General features: G+C 43.3%; 1 long non-coding RNA gene across 2 annotated transcripts; it reads left to right on the top strand.

Annotated features, from left to right (window-relative positions):
• The first annotated feature begins 11,755 nt into the window (after positions 1–11,755).
• On the top strand, positions 11,756–15,725 carry LOC113589436 (uncharacterized). Of its 2 annotated transcripts, XR_003411978.3 has the most exons (4): positions 11,756–12,043; positions 12,225–12,334; positions 12,487–12,548; positions 14,748–15,725. It is a non-coding gene; the product is annotated as an uncharacterized LOC113589436 (long non-coding RNA). The 2 variants fall into 2 exon arrangements; XR_014126097.1 differs by having other exon boundaries at positions 11,756–12,334.
• The last annotated feature ends 1,703 nt before the right edge of the window (positions 15,726–17,428 follow it).

Consider the following 17,428-nt stretch of genomic DNA (forward strand, 5'->3'; position numbering starts at 1 on the left):
AATGGCAAATGGCTTAAAATTAAATTTGAAATGTTAATTTGCTGTCCTGTTTGTTTTTCATGAGCTACTTACTTAATGTATTTTTCATGGTCTGTGTCCGTGTGTGTGTGTTTGTGTGTGTGTGTGTGTGTGTATTATTTCACTGGGCAAAAGGTGTCACTGAAGTGGCATTGAAGGGCAGAAAAAATACATAAAAGAGAATAATTTTGAATCATGTTGTTAATTAAAAAAAATTTCACAGTGGTTAGGAAGAGGTTGGAGCATAACTACACTTTTTCTTGATCTATACGCAAAGCCCAAATTTTATCCAAGTCGTTTTAAAATAGCAGACTTAAGAGAGACGTTTTACAGCATAAGCACTGTAGAGCAAGCATTTCATGGACAGTTATATCATAGTGCAAAGATAATATTATTTTGAATATTCAATTTAAATACAGACTGAAAGATGACTTCGACAGTTGGATGTTTACATGGATATGCATTTGATGTGTTTCCATGGATATGCGTTTGATGTGTTTCCATGGATATGCGTTTGATGTGTTTCCATGGATATGTGTTTTGATGAGGTAATCGAATTACAGATTGTGATGACTTGATTATAACTGACTAGGCAAATAATTGCATTACAAATGCATCTATAGCAGCTTATTATGGTTGTGTAGGTTACAAACAAGTTTACATTTACAGTACTGAATATTGTGTGTGTGTGTGTGTGTGTGTGTGTGTGTGTGTGTGTGTGTGTGTGTGTGTGTGTATGTGTGTGTGTGAGAGAGAGAAAAAGAGAGAGAGAGAGAGAGAGAGAGAGAGAGAGAAAAAGAGAGAGAGAGAGAGAGAGAGAGAGAGAGAGATCTGCTGCGTGACATCACTTACTTGAGCTCCTCTCAAAACAACCACATTAAGTCTGACAGAGGAGCCACACAGAGCATAGCACCAGCAAACACTGTCCCCCCCATCACACACACACACACACACTCATTCACACTCATACACACACACACACACACACACACACACACACACACACACACACACACACACACACACATATTCATACACACTCATTCACACTCATATACAGTTTTCAACATCTGCATATACAGGCAGATAAATGAGCGATCAGGCCACTTTGAAATCTTTTGCTCATTAATATGTGTGTGTGTGACTGTGTGTGCGTGTCTGCGCATGTGAGTGTATGTGTGTACATGTGTGTGCATGTGTGTGCTTGTGCGTGTGTGTGAATGTGTGTGCATGTGTGTGCTTGTGCGTGTGTGTGTGTGACTGACAGAGACAGTGTGAGGCACTCACACAAGAGCTTCTAAGGAACATCACCGTGACACATGCGCTGCTCCTGCTAGAGAGTTATGTGACCTCATACAAATGCACCACACTCAGGCCTGCACCAGCCAATCAGCTGTGAGAAAACAGGAAGAATTCTGAAGTGACTTAGAACAATAAAAGAGCAGAATTGCAAATAGATTGTATCAGTATAGTACTGAAAGACAAAAGGTGCAGACTGTGTTTTAGCACATTCTCAACAACATGTGGAATTTACAGGTGCAATAAGTAGCACCTTGACAGAATTTGGTAAATCTTAACGAACTTAACAAAAACAACAAAAACAAAAACCAATTCCACAGTGAATTAAAATGCTAATGTTCTAATGTACAGCCATCTCAGTGAAAGAGCCTACCAGCTGTTTGCTGTATTGTCTGCACGTGACACGTCATGTTTCCATTGCTCTGTGTGTCACATTTTGCGTGAGATCTCACATGGCCCACACGTTCATCCTGTTCGGCTACAGCGAGCCTGGAAAAGGCACTGCCACTGGATACGGAAATATTACTGATGCTGAAGCCTGGTGAAAGAAGCTCTGCTCACACACACACACACACACACACACACACACACACACACACATACACAAACCAGCTTATGCTCAATAGAGCTCAACCAAGGTTTCTGGGGGACGCCTGAGGAGGTAAAATTTCATGTATGCATCTATGTGTGTGTGTGGGTAGATGTAGGTATGTTTGTGTGTGTGTGTGTGTGTGTGTGTGTGTGTGTGTGTATGTGTATGTGTGTGTCTGTTTGTGTGTGTGTGTGTTTGTGTGTGTGTGTGTGTGTGTGTGTGTGTGTGTGAGAGAGAGAGAGAGAGAGAGAGAGAGAGAGAGAGAGAGCGAGAGAGAGCAAGAGAGAGAGAGAGAGAGAGAAAGAGAGAAAACTTTTTAGCCAAAGCTTTGCTGATGCATGTTCAGATACCAGACATATATCTCCATGCTAATCCCTCCAAAAATAGGGAACCCTATTGACATCACGGACCCCTCAACCTGCGAATAAAGACTCTGTGCTGTATTATGTGAGCTCTGGCTGTACATCCACTGGGACCCATCGTCTGAAATTATGCAATAGCTGTGCAATGGGATTTAGCGAAGCCAGAGTCTGCCACTAACCATGCTACCTACAACCCCTGAGCCCTGACATCACTTCTTCAGCTTTTTGTCTTTTATCTAATTGACATCTCTCTCCCGAGGAGCTTTGATCCCATCCACAGGTGCGGTGGAGAAGTATGATGGGAATTCTCAGGAGGAATAGCACCAATAAGATTATTAAATCCCCCTGGTGTTTTAGGAGAGTCTGTGGAAAAGACCTTGTACTCAAGAACAAAAATCAGAACAACTGAATATCACTGAATAGGCCTTAAATCTTTCAAAACAAATGCATAATAAACTATTAGACAATATTGAAGGACTTGTTATCATGACCAGGTGGGCCTGTTTCTCATTAGGAGGACATTAGGGGGTGCTGCCAGTAGACACACACACAGACACACACACAGACACACACACATACATACACAGACATATATACACAAACACAGTCATACACACATATAGACAGACATACACGTACATACACAGACATATACACACACACACACAGTCATACACACACACAGTCATGCACACACACACAGACATATATACACATACAGACAGACATACACATACATACACAGACATATATACACACAGTCATACACACACACACACACACACACACACACAAACATACACAGACATATATACACACACACAGTCATACACACACACACACACACAGACATACACACATACATACACAGACATATATACACACGCAGTCATACACACACATACAGACAGACATACACACAAACATACACAGACATATATACACACACACAGACATACACATATACATACACAGACATACACACACACAGTCATACACACACACAGACATACACACATACATACACAGACATATACACACACAGTCATACACACACACACAGACATATATACACACACACAGACATACACATATACATACACAGACATACACACACAGACATACACACATACATACACAGACATATACACACACAGTCATACACACACACACAGACATATATACACACACACAGACATACACATATACATACACAGTCATACACACACACAGACATATACACACACACAGTCATACACACACATACAGACAGACATACACATACACACAGACAGACATACACACACATAGACTTGCACAGATGCCAGAAAGAGCAACGTTCAGCTAATTTGAGTTTTAAAATATTTTGTGTAGAAAATAGTGGGAGTGATAGCAATCACTTATAAAACAGTTTTCATTTAATAGCATGAGTCCATAGAAAGAGGGAGAGGGAGAGAAGTAGACTTTATGTATAAATATCATCCAACATTAGTATATATATGTTACCCACACACACACACAATATTATATTATTATTATACACATATTTTTATATGATTAAAAATGTATATGTATTTTGGGGAACAATATTGAATAATAATATCCACACTTTGACTCTTTCCCTGTTTCTCCCTGTAGGTTGTGCTATGACCGATTACCTGACCACACTCTTCTTCACTGCCCTTGTCTTATCACTCCCGTCCTGCTGTGGCATTACCCAGATGGTCCATACATCATTGCCATGGCAACAGCCAGCTGTGCAGGGTCCTGATGTTACCAGGGCCTGTCCTGGGTCGTCCGGGGCGTGCGCACGCCTGCCAAATGCTCAGAGCTGCATGGTAAGGTGGATAGATGGGGCCACCATGCACTGCAAGGGACAGCACACGGTCCGATAGCGCAGAGAACAATCACAGTGTGTGGAGAACGGTAGGACAGAAACGAGGCCCAAACCTCATACGCTACAGCAGGCTAACACACTCCGCCAGCATTTACTGAAAATAACTATTACCTCTGATTAAATCAATACCTATGCTTAAATGCTACTGCTGTTTCTCTTTCACTCTCTCTCTCTCTCTCTCTCTCTCTCTCTCTCTTTTCTCCTGGCTGTGTGGAGCTGACTCACACTGTGTGCTCTAGTGCTTTTCATTAGCTGTTTTTACGTAGTCTTCTCAGTCTTAGTACATAAACACGTACACACACACACACACACACCAACACAAACAAACATGTAGCAGACGTAGACTGACGTTCACCACTTGAGCTGTCACACACATAGTTTCTACTGAAGACGAGGATGTTGTGTGTCATACACAGAGGTGGATTCTTCATGACCACAGAAGTATACATTCAGGTACACAGTGGCATCAAGATACACAGTATCTGTTTTCTCTCTGAATGTGTGTTTCTCTTTTCTCTCTCTCTGTGTGTGTGTGTGTGTGTGTGTGTGTGTGTGTGTGTGTGTGTGTGTGTGTGTGTGTGTGTGTGTGTGCACGTGTCTAATTAAGGTGTCCTATCCGGCCTGCTTAGAAAGCAAGGATCTCTGAGCACATGCACACACACACACACACACACACACACACACACACACACACACACACACACACACACACACACACACACACACACAGACAGTTACAGTGTACATTGTTTCTTTAGGATGCTGGCCTTTCAGATGACACCTGCCATTAATTCCCTGGTCTGACTGCTCTGTCCCACATGGCGGCCTTGTTAATATCTGAGACTGGCTACTCTTTCTGTTTGGGGGTTTCTTTCATTTTAATGAGCCTCAGCCATGTGTCCCTTAGTTATTTATAAAGTGTTTTGTGCTCATGGGTATCATAACCAGTACTGTGTCCCATATCAGCTTTCCTCTGCTCTCTCTGTCTCTCCCGCACACATGCATACACACCCACACCCACACACACACCCCCACACATGCACACACACACACGCACACACACACGCACACGCACATGCACACTAACTGCCATTTTCAATAGCCCGAATTCAGGTTTTCTAACTCCATGTCAATGAGTACTTTGATGACAGTTAACCTCCACAAAAAGCCCAGTTAAAAAATCCTGCACTGCATGCATCAGACCAATGCATGCCCAGGGAAACATTCAAAGAGCAGGTGTGAAGGACAATGTGAAGGCTTTTTAAAAGCGTTCGGAGGAACATTTGAATCAGTGTGGTGTGAAGTAACATGACTCTGTTTCTCATCCCATCTCCCAGTGTACTCCTAACTCACGGATACCGAGCCACACTAGACCACCACAGCAGAGACCAGGCAAGCCGTAGATATAAAACAGTAAAGCCTGAGATTTTAGGACCGGGACACATGAGTGGGGCGCATGGCAAGTCCATCAGTACCCACTGCCTACTGGAAAATATGTTTTACTAGCTTAATGACAATGTGACAACAGACACCAAGATGCTCCTGAATACATCTGAAATCGTTTGCGTTTGTAATTTTTATTAAGTTTAAAATTATTATAGGCTAATTGGTTGTGACAAATTCTGTAACCTATGTTCAGTGTGCTTAATTTTAAATGGGGTACAGAGAGACCTGTCTCTCCTGCTTAAGTTCTGGTTAAATACTTACTTATTTAATCACTTGTTTTAAGTTCAGGTACAATGTGTGCATGCTGTGCTCAGGGCGACTTCTGTCTGACCTGGAGCAGCTAACTTCATCAGTGGAAGAATACATTAGACTTAAGGAGGCACTAAGGCGATGAATGGGGAGACATGACAGGGGTATCATTGCAAAGGCGTGAGGTTCCTTAAGGGTTGTATTTTTATGTGATGTTCAGTTACTTGAAGTACCTGTTTGCTTGGTTCTCGTGAGAAAGACCACACAATGTGCACAAACCCAAGTCTGTGCCTTATATGCAACACCTAGAGTTTCCTTTAGTAATTTATTCTCTCCTTGTCTTTCTGTCAGAGTAAAACATACCTCAATCTTTTATTTGAAATAAAAACACTCGGTTCTGTTTTTCATTTCTTGTGTGTGTGTGCTTGTTAGTGTGTGTGTGTGTGTGTGTGTGTGTGTGTGTGTGTGTGTGTGTGTGTGCATACCTGGACAAAAAATACACAAAACCCCCCAGTTCTGAAGTGATGGCAGTAGGGGCCAACATGCTGTCTCCAGGAGCCCTGAAAGAGATCTGTCTAGACTATCCATCCAAGGTGCAACCGGGATTTGATTTAGAGCCATTAAACCCAAGGACGTTGCCTCATCAGTCACTGTCATGGCTCAAACATCCAATCATGGAGACCTTGTTCACAACGTGTCCGGCTGAATCGATCTGTAAAGCGTGTGCTGTGCTGTGAGTGAGATTCATCAGTCATCAGCATCGTGTCACACAGTGTCCAGTTGAAACATCCTGGTAAAGCAGTGTAGTGATTCATTATCACACCGTAGTCGTGTGCTGACATCTCCCCTGTCCAACATGACTTAATCACAGTGGTGTGACACACTGGCCAACGGTGTTTACAAATCCTCTCTCTCCCGTTTTCTCTTCTTTCTTTCAAGAACGATTTTCTATCATCCATGTTTGTGCAATCACTTTATACTTAATGGACCTTCAACAGTCATTTTCATAGAGTGGCACCGTAAGTAATCAGTGTGCACAGGCCCTAAAAGGATTTTATATGGTGGAATTATGAAAAAGACACTGGAATCAAAAGGAGTGTGAGAAAAATGCTGTGTGGGTTTTTATTTCATCAGCAGCACAGCAAAGCTCTGAATCTTCATTGCGCTTTACGATGCACTGAAGTGACGTGTGTAGTGAAAAAAAGAGAGAGAGAGAGAGAGAGAGAGAGAGAGCGAGAGAGAGCAAGAGAAACAGAGAAAGAGAGGGACTGAGAGAGAGAGAGAGGGACTGAGAGAGAGATCATCCATGAAGCACGGCCATCCTGCAGAGAAGACTCGCCGCAGAGAGGAATAGACAGGATGGTTCTTCCTCTGACCTTTCCTTTAATCCCCCCTCGTTCTCTCCGTTGCTCTGCTTCTCTCCCTAGACCGCCTCTTCCCTGCCTCGCAGCCTTTCTGCTGTGTCACACCGTTTGAAGTCGGACATCAGAGGCCATGAAAGCCCACGTTGTTCATTTATTCATCCATTCCTGTTTCATGATGTATTTACTCCTGCGTCTGTCAACCCTGTGTCTAAACAGACCACTGTGAAAACAATCGCGCACACAAACACGAGCGCACCAATACACACAGCTTTCCTGTCTTCATTCATCTTCTCAGTTGCCCATGTTTCCCCGTCATGCTGTCGCATGGTCAAGCTGCTGTTGACCACCGCGCTCCTGCGACCAATGACCGCCCGGTGCCTCCAGCTTCTCCCTGTCCGAACCGTAGCTGTCCGCTCAGCAGCCTTTGACCTGGTGTGGTTTCTGATTAATTAGTTGGCGCACTGAAGGGAAGCGTGGACAGAACGGGACAGAGCAGGACGATGCCACAGTATGATACATAATGCATGAGAGGCAGTAGAAGCCAGTATAGAGTTATGCAAACGAGAACATTATGCTAACGGTTAGGTTAGCCATGTTAGCATTTTAGAGGAAAGCATAGCTTTATGGCCTCCCAGTGTCCAGCACCTGCTCTCTGAAAAACAACGCAGAATCTAAAGTGTTCCTTCTTGTTTTTGTTTGCCGTGTTTTCTTTTTCTTTTACTGCTTCATAAATATTTGTTTTAAATAAATATTCCTTTTTCACAGCACACACACGATGACCATGACCTTTAATTTAAAAAAAAAAAAAAAGAAGTCCCCTCCCATTTCTCCACAACGTTGCCAACGTTTGCTCTTCTCCCCTCTGCTGTGGCGTAATGTAATCTTCTCTGTGGTTGGAAAGGTTTGCTGGAGCAGGAAAGAGAATCCTTGGTCTCTAGGCAGCTTAGACCCTGTTGGCATTCAAACACCTGCAAAGGTAGACTGAAAAAAGTGCCATTGAAGATGCCAGGGAAGGTGCCAGGCACTGTGGTGTCACGGGTCTGGTTCCCTCCACCCAATGGAAGCCCCAGGAAAGACACTGTCCTTCCATGTACTTCCCGTGTGCCTGACCTGACCCCCACTGTATCTCACAATCACACACACATACACACATACACACACACTCCTCTTGGGGATAGTGGAGACCCTCACTACGTAAGTAGTTGATTTGTTTTCAGGAGTAACAGTTCTACTTGAGTGGAAATTTTCTCCACTTTTTCCGTCATTCATCTGACAACATCCTAGGGTTACCTTTCAGCCTCATCCATTATTTGTGGAGCTTGTTCATAATGCATGAACAGGTACACTGTGGGCTGCTCCAGAAGCCCCTGTCAACCCTCTCAACTCGGTGGCTCATGGAGAGACAAAACACACCTCTGCCACACAGAGCACATGTTGAGAGATGACTTAGGATTTATCCCGGGACAGCTATTTAAGGGAATACTTTACCCTACTACCACTGGTAAAGGAATCAGTTTCCTTTTCCCAAAAGGCAGGCCGCAGGTTCAGATGACACAGTGCCCCGACTCCTACTCGTGCCTTAATTCCACCCATGTCATCCTGGAACTGGGCAGAATTAGGATTTCACGCTTTTCATGTAAACAGTTTTTATTTTTAGCCAGTATAGCCAGGATCTTTAAAAAAGTACAATTATTAGAAACGGAAGATAAACAAATTGAGCTACAGAATAGGCAGACGTGAATGATGGTGAGAGGAGTCCATGTCGGAGTCCAGGTCGGAGGTGAAAGGGTCAAAGTTCACTGAGGACTTTTTTAAGGGGACAGTAGTGACAGAGGTGACAGAATGACTGTAGGAGGGAACAGAACTCAGATGACCTTTGGGATGGAATTCTGGGATGGGTGGGGGGGCAATGAATGTGAGGGGATGGTAGGAGGAGACAGAACGTAGGTGGTGTCTGAAGTTTATTACAGCGAAAAGGGGCAGTGTTAAGCGTATAAAGGGTTGGAGGTTAGTGCAATATATAGGATAAAGAGTGGTGTTTAGGGTTTAGGTCTTTAGGGTTTAGATTTTAGGTGTTTACGTGTTTAGGTGTTTAGGGTTTAGATGTTTGGGTTTTAGGTGTTTAGGGTTTAGTGTTTAGGTTTTAGATATTTAAGGTTTAGGTGTTTGGATTTTAGGTGTTTGGGGTTTAGATGTTTAGGTTTTAGGTGTTTATGGTTTAGATGTTTAGGGTTTAGATATTTAAGATTTAGGTGTTTGGGTTTCAGGTGTTTAGGGTTTACATGTTTAGGTTTTAGGTGTTTAGGTGGTTAGGGTTTAGGTGTTTAGGTTTTAGATATTTAAGGTTTAGGTGTTTGGATTTTAGGTGTTTGGGTTTCAGGTGTTTAGGGTTTACATGTTTAGGTTTTAGGTGTTTAGGTGTTTAGGGTTTAGGTGTTTAGGTTTTAGATATTTAAGATTTAGGTGTTTGGGTTTTAGATGTTTAGGGTTTAGGTGTTCATGGTTTAGATGTTTAGGTTTTAGCTGTTTAGGTGTTTAGGGTTTAGGTGTTTAGGTGTTTTGGTGTTTAGGCTTTCTGTTATTCCATTACTCCTTTTCACTTATACTTCATCACACTGGATAAGTAAAGACCTTTCACAGATCCAGCCATTCTGGACTGTCATTCTCAAGAATTCTTGATGGCAAACTGGCTGTTGTTTATATTAGTCAAATGTGATATTTCTAGTTATTTTAAAAAGAGGTCAGATGGAATTCAAATGGAGAAAAGAGCAGGTCAGGCGTTCATTTTTTAAAAAATTGACAGAATGAGAAGAAAGATGTAATGCTACTGGTTAGTCATCCATCGACACTAATTAAATACAGTCATGTGTTTCTTTTTGAGAGACATTGATGGCTAGTAGCCCCTGTGGCATCTAGTTTTGCCCTTAGATTCCATTAGATTCCAACCGAACTGCGTCACAGGACCAGGCATTTAGCAGACCAGACCCTGGACCTGGTGTTTCTACACAGCCCAGCCTGGAACATTTACACTTACTGTTGCTATGGCAAAACTGCAACACTTCTCTCTGCAGTCTGGGACAGTGATGGACGAGGTGTTAGTTGCTGTAGCTGAGCTAAGTTAGCTTGTCAGTGTAATATATGTAGACCACGCTACTAGGACGGATGGCCTGGCCTACACTTTAACCTTAAGTGCCAAGACATACAGACAGTTAATTTCTCATGGCTACAGCAAGCCAGCTCCACATCTGACACTCTGTGTCTTCATGTAAGCATAAACTCCACATTATCGACCCATCTGTGTAAATGCACATGCTTTGTGCATACAGGGGCACGATCTTACGATGTTACGTGTGCCAATATCTTTACTGTTCTGTGGAGTGACGTGTGGGGCCATTTCATGCTCTCTAACTGCAGATCTCCCAGATCTGTCTGGGATCACACCTAACCCCACTGACATTTGCAAGGAAGTGCGAGGAAGCACAGACATAAACAGAGAATTTTGGCAATCACCTCTTGATTCCATTTCTTTCCCTGCCTTAGTCCTCAGTCACAAACAAGGACACTCTGTTGGTGTGGATTTAAAAAAAAAGAGGCTCTGTTTGAAAGCTGCCTTGATGAATGACCACCAGTGGAAAAAACCAAGGGCAGTTAAGAATGATCATTTCTACATCTCTGAGGTCACCAAAACGTGCATGACCAGGTTTAGATCTTGGCAGGCGCAGTGGCAAAAGAGTGTTGGGTGTGAGCGGTGGTGTTGGCAGTGATGGTGGGGATGAGGAGAGGTGGGGGCGTTGTGATACGCTTTTAACTTTTCCTCTGCCTGGAAAACAAAGAGTAGCTTGTCTTCAGGACTTCACAGTTACTACACAACTGCTTGCTAGTGTAGCATAGCGATCTATCTGGAGTGATGCTTTACCTGACCAGTGAATGACCCCAGCTGCAGGAGGAGTTATTCTGCAGGTATGATGCAGGAATTTCCTCACTGATATTATATATATATATATATATATATATATATATATATATATATATATATATATATATATATATATATATATATATATATATATGCTTACATTAAATAATATTACAACATTATATTATAGAATAGAATATTATATTATATAGCATTATATAATATTACATGCATTTCAACATTGTGTATAACACCACCATGTTTATTTTTAATTGAATTTGCTTTGTAGTCTTGAAAATAGGATGTTTTTTAAGAAAGCATGTCCATTTCACAATGCTTTGTGAATTTTGTGAATTTTCTTTCTTGGTGTCCCTAGGGTCATGGGACTGAATTACAGTGGCTGAGCAGGACTGCTCCTGTCTAAACTACAGCGATAAGATAACGCCCGAACGTCACTCACTTCAGTCCAAGCAGAAATGCACATCCAGTTCCCCAGTGTAAATCCACTCCACAAACCACAGCCCTTCTTTCACGTGTTCTGAAATGTTTCTGCCAATTCCATTCTTGTTCGGCAGGTGTCTGAGAGGATAGAAAGGACATGCTGACTAACATCGCAGAGACTTTAATTTCAGTGTCCTTTCCTCTTGCTCTCAGACTCTGCACCTGTCCTGTCTTTGCGCACCTTCTCCCGCACAAACCAAGATTATGTGATAGCCGACACGGCGGTGAAAGAAAGGAAGAACTAGAAACATCCCGTTTTCTTTCCTCAGTCTCATGTGAGCTCAGGGGGCGTGATTTGTCCCAAAGTGGAGTTTTATTTTAAGGCTTCTCAATGGGAGCTTGGTGAATGGGCAGTTTTTAGCACGCTAGTTGCGGCTGGCTTTGTTCCTTTGGTTAGAGGTAGGAAAATGTGGCTCTTAAAATGGTTGTGACACAATATCCTTCTTCAGTTCTAGTTCCAGGCTCTCTCTCTCTCTCTCTCTCTCTCTCTCTCTCATTCTCTCTCTCTCACTCTCTCTCTTGTTCTCTCTCTATTTTTCTCCTCCTCTTTTAATGGCTTGTTAACCACATACTCCTTTAGCCCTGTGCTCATGTTGATATGTTGGCACTGCGGTTTGCCCAACCCAGACAAGCCACACAGGGATCACTGAGACACGCGGAGGAGAAGACAACCAGACCAGTGAGTGCACGGTGAGCTGCGTTTGGGTGCAGGGGCCGTGCCACTCTGCTGCTGATCCTAATGATGGTGTGTGCATGCATGTGTGTGTTTGTGTGTGTGTGCGTGTGTGCATGAGCATACGTGTGCATGCGTGTGTGCATGTGGGCCTTTTTCTTTACACCAGGAAGTGGGCGTCTGCTGTATATGCTGCTTCCTGTTCCTCTCTGCATGCCTTGTTTGTGCCAGGTATGTGGTCCATCTGCACGGCAAGGACGCAGTTCCTATCGAACACACATCACAGCCAACTGCTTGATGCTATGGTGAATTTAAATAGTAAATCTCAGATCATGGTGGGAAACCTGGTGAAGTGGTGTAATAGATGATTAATTATGCTGCGCAGGGTGTGTGTGCGTGCGTGTGTGTGTGTGTGTGTGTGTGTGTGTGTGTGTGTGTGTGTCATGGGGCCAGTGTTGAGGCAGTGTGTGCTGGGGTTGTTTAACTGGGCATAATGTTATGCCTAAATAAACAGCTAAACACAGTAAAATGATCTGTAATTACATCAGTTACAGCCCATTTAAAAATGTCACCTCTGCCAACCTGTAAATGACACTTGCCTCATGCACACACGCACAGGCACACAAACACACACACACACATGCACACACACTCATATGCACAGAGAAGGGTTAAATCTTAGCATAATACTTTGTTAATGTGAAATGAGTATGAGGTGGCAAGGTTTGGCAGTTTTGGTTTCTCGAGGCCTACTTTGCACTGAATGCTTGACAGGTTTTCAGAAATAGCATGCAGGTACACTGACCTTCATAGCGCATAGGGCAAGTCTCACAACACACATGCAGTGAGGGTAAACATCAAGATCAGAATGGAAAACCTAGTGTAAAAACAGAAGATGCTGTTGGGTGGAGTGCACTTCTCTGCAGCGCTCAGGGTGAGATGCGTTTTCATGACACACACACACACACACACACACACACACAGGGCACTTGGGTGAATTATTATTGTTTGTAGGTGGAAACCCGGCCCACCTGAATCACTGGCAGTCCTGCTGAGTAAGGGCACCATGCGTTTCTGTGTTTCTCCATCTCTCTGCCCATTGAATACACAGACACACACACATACACACACACAAACATACATACACACACATACACGCACACCCACACACACACAGACAGCGATACAGTAGATGTCCTTCACTGCTAGAGTGCCCACAACTCTACAGCTCCTCCTGAGTGCTGGCCAGCTCCTGCTGTAAATTCCAGGAGTAGTTGGAAACACAAACATGCCCTCACCAAACTCAGACTAGTGATGTGTATGTATGTTTCTGTGTACGTCTCTCCCTCTCTCTCTGTCTCTCTCTCTCTCTCACTCTGTTTCTCTTCCTTTATGTTCCTTTTTTTATAACTGTGTCTTAAATCATGAGCTATACAGCCTACTCGTACACTATACACTACGTACTTTACTATCTAGGGTTAGGATTTTGGTAGTGTAGTAACTGAACACTTACATATCAAATCAAACACTAAAGGAAAATCACAAATTGTCACGCTGTACCTTCTGCCACTGATCCATGTCTGAGCAGTGTATATAGGAACAACACAAAAATGTTTGCTCTTATCATGTACAAATGCAGCTATTAAAGGCAAAGAGGTTCAACTCACGTGTAAAGTCCAGCAGTGTTCTAACATGTTCACTTTTGCATCAGTGTTCGTGTTTGGTGTGCTAGCGAGTTAAAAGCACCTTTGGCAGCGCCTCCAACACATAACAGACTGCAAATGCTGACTGCAAAACATCTCCACTGTCTTTCACAACGGTTGTTTTCCAGCGGTTCTGGTACATTATCCATGTAATAACGGTACAATTAAGCACACTGCAGCTTGCGGAAGCTACCAATGTGCACACACAACTCATACTAAAAGCAGTGGGAATGTCAAATAAGGACACAATTTGAGCCATAGCTCATACAATGTTTTTTTTGCCACCAAAACCATAACCCCACCCCTGCTGTAAGGCTATAACATGGGACTGTCACTCTGCTTTTGACTTTTGTCAGCACAATGGGCGTTTATTACCACTTTAACTGAGCAGTCTCACACCAATCACACCCCATATTCACTCCATCCCTTCTCCCAAATCTGGGAAGAGGCAATTACTGTAATTACAGTAGCGTGATGATATGGTTGGAATAATAGATGTTTTTCATTGAATTTCTTGTACCCAAAACATGGCAGGAATGTGTCATGACATCAAAATGTAGCATACAGTGACAACTTCATATATTGATAATATACAGGTAGGAAAATTACAGTGAGCGATATGTGTGAAATGTTACACTGTGTATTATACAAAATGAACCACGGTGCCTGTTGCAGTGGATCTTCTCCCACTCTTTCACTCTCTTCCCCCTCCCATTCTGACTTACAGAGAACTTCTGGGATAAAGGAAGTTCTGTGCTGACATGCTGAGCCAGTGGAAAATCGCAGTGTAGGAACCGAAGTGACCAGAGGAAGCAATGAGCCAGTGTGTTCGGACTGATAGCAGGTCTGCATTGGCTGGCATGAGCTCACCAGTACGTTAGCGTCATGTTCCGCCCTTTTGCTTGTTCAACATTGATCCGGGGTCATGTGACCAACACATCAACATGGCTCATCGATTAACATCAATTAAAGAGAAGAGGTTTTGTCTAATGTTGTTCAGTTTGCCTGACCTTTGAATATGCATTTTTTCACTGAATGCTTTATAACCCACCTCAAATTGTTCCTTGAACAAATAGCCATATCTCGAATCTTGATAAGACAACAGGGCCACAAACTTTGCCCTCCTAACTTAGTAAGACACTACAAGTAGTACTGAAAATGGAAACACTTTCAATATCGTTTAATGCCATTAATAGAACATAGGAAATATAGGTTTACAGTGATCTTTTACCTAGAAAAATGTGTATTTGTAGACAATATTTGAACAAGCTACGCATGTTAAATCCAGTTCAGACTAAGTGAGCAGGCATGACACCTGCTATGTCCTAACCCAGCACTACAGCATGTGCTAGTGATGAATGGGACGGGTGAACCGCAGAAATGTCCAAGCATGCTTACAGCATGAATACAGCTCTGCTCTTTGGTTCGTTCACATCACCTGTTAAAGCTGGCCACACACGTTGAGAAATCGGTTTGACTTTAACTGTTTGTCACTTAACCAGATCATAAGGTCTATGGACTTTGCCTTAAATTACTGGAAAAAAAGATGAAGACCAAAGGTTACACAGGGTACTGAGCATAACACCCTACCACTGCTCCCAAGACACAGATTTGAGCTTGCATCAAAAATGCGCAGAAACAAATGCATCTGTTACAATTGGCTGGAATGTCCTTACTCAATAATAAAAATGAACTCTACATGAGCCTTTTAAGAACCATAATGTCATTGTGTATTTATATGTTTTCTGGGAATACTGCATATTGTAATGTGTGTTATATATACTAACACACAAAACCTAAACAAGGTACCAGTTCTCTTCCAGAGAATTGAAGTTGAAATATGGGATGTCACTGGCTAAAACAACAACAACATCAACAACAACAACAACAAACAACCATGTTCCTATTTTTCAGTACAACTTTAGTGTGATTGTGTAGAATGATGATGGAAAAGAATGTATGTTTACTGCACTCCCCCACTGAAAAAAAAAAACTGAGGAGTAAGCTGCTGTTTTTAAACAAGAAGTGTGTTGCATAAATTAACATGATTGATGTGCACTGACACTTGATATAAAAGGTCTTTATACCAACAAAAAAAACAAAAACACCATAGGGCTGCGATTTAAAATACATGTTCACCTTCAAGAGCTTATGTCTCAAGTGGTTTTTGGATGTAACTGTCATATTATGTCTGAATGTAAAACAAATATATTTTGGATAAAATCGAGTGTAACTGAATTGGTTGCAGTAAACTCTAACACTCAAAAGATGTATGTGCGATGGCTCTGCCTGTGTGATGGCCCTGTGTGTGATGACCATGCATGCATGATGGCCCTGCATGTGATGACCCTGCATGTGTGATGGCCCTGCATGTGTGTTGGCCCTGCATGCGTGATGACCCTGCATGCGTGATGACCCTGTATGCGTGTTGACCCTGCATGTGTGTTGGCCCTGCATGCGTGATGACCCTGCATGCGTGTTGGCCCTGCATGCGTGATGGCCCTGTGTGTGATGACCCTGCATGCGTGATGACCCTGCATGCGTGATGACCCTGCATGCGTGTTGGCCCTGCATGTGTGTTGGCCCTGCATGCGTGATGATCCTGCATGCGTGTTGGCCCTGCATGCGTGATGGCCCTGTGTGTGATGACCCTGCATGCGTGATGACCCTGCATGCGTGATGACCCTGCATGCGTGTTGGCCCTGCATGTGTGTTGGCCCTGCATGCATGATGACCCTGCATGCGTGTTGGCCCTGCATGCGTGATGGCCCTGTATGCGTGTTGACCCTGCATGTGTGATGGCCCTGTGTGTGATGGCCCTGTGTACGTGTTGACCCTGCATGTGTGATGGCCCTGTGTGTGATGACCATGCATGCATGATGGCCCTGCATGTGATGACCCTGCATGCGTGATGGCCCTGTGTGCATGTTGACCCTGCATGTGTGATGGCCCTGTGTGTGATGACTATGTATGCATGATGGCCCTGTGTGTGATGGCCCTGTGTGTGATGACCATGCATGTGTGATGGCCCTGTGTGTGATGACTATGCATGCATGATGGCCCTGTGTGTGATGGCCCTGTGTGTGATGACCATGCATGTGTGATGGCCCTGTGTGTGATGACTATGCATGCATGATGGCCCTGTGTGCGTGTTGACCCTGCATGTGATGGCCCTGTTTGCTTTAACTTCTGGTGACTGCTGTGCATATGCAAGTCTGAAATCTCTCATGGTTTTCTATATGTATACTTAAACTGTGTAAATGTGTGTGTGTGTGTGTGTGTGTGTGTGTGTGTGTGTGTGTGTGTGTGTGTGTGTGTGTGTGTGTGTGTGTGTGTGTGTTTGTGTGACTGACTGAGGTGAAAATGAGGTTTTCAGAGTGAATCAGCCTTCTGGAGCTCACAAAAAGC

Source organism: Electrophorus electricus, chromosome 11, assembly GCF_041902795.1.
Source record: "Electrophorus electricus isolate QZ-2024a chromosome 11, ASM4190279v1, whole genome shotgun sequence".
Taxonomy (NCBI): domain Eukaryota; kingdom Metazoa; phylum Chordata; class Actinopteri; order Gymnotiformes; family Gymnotidae; genus Electrophorus; species Electrophorus electricus.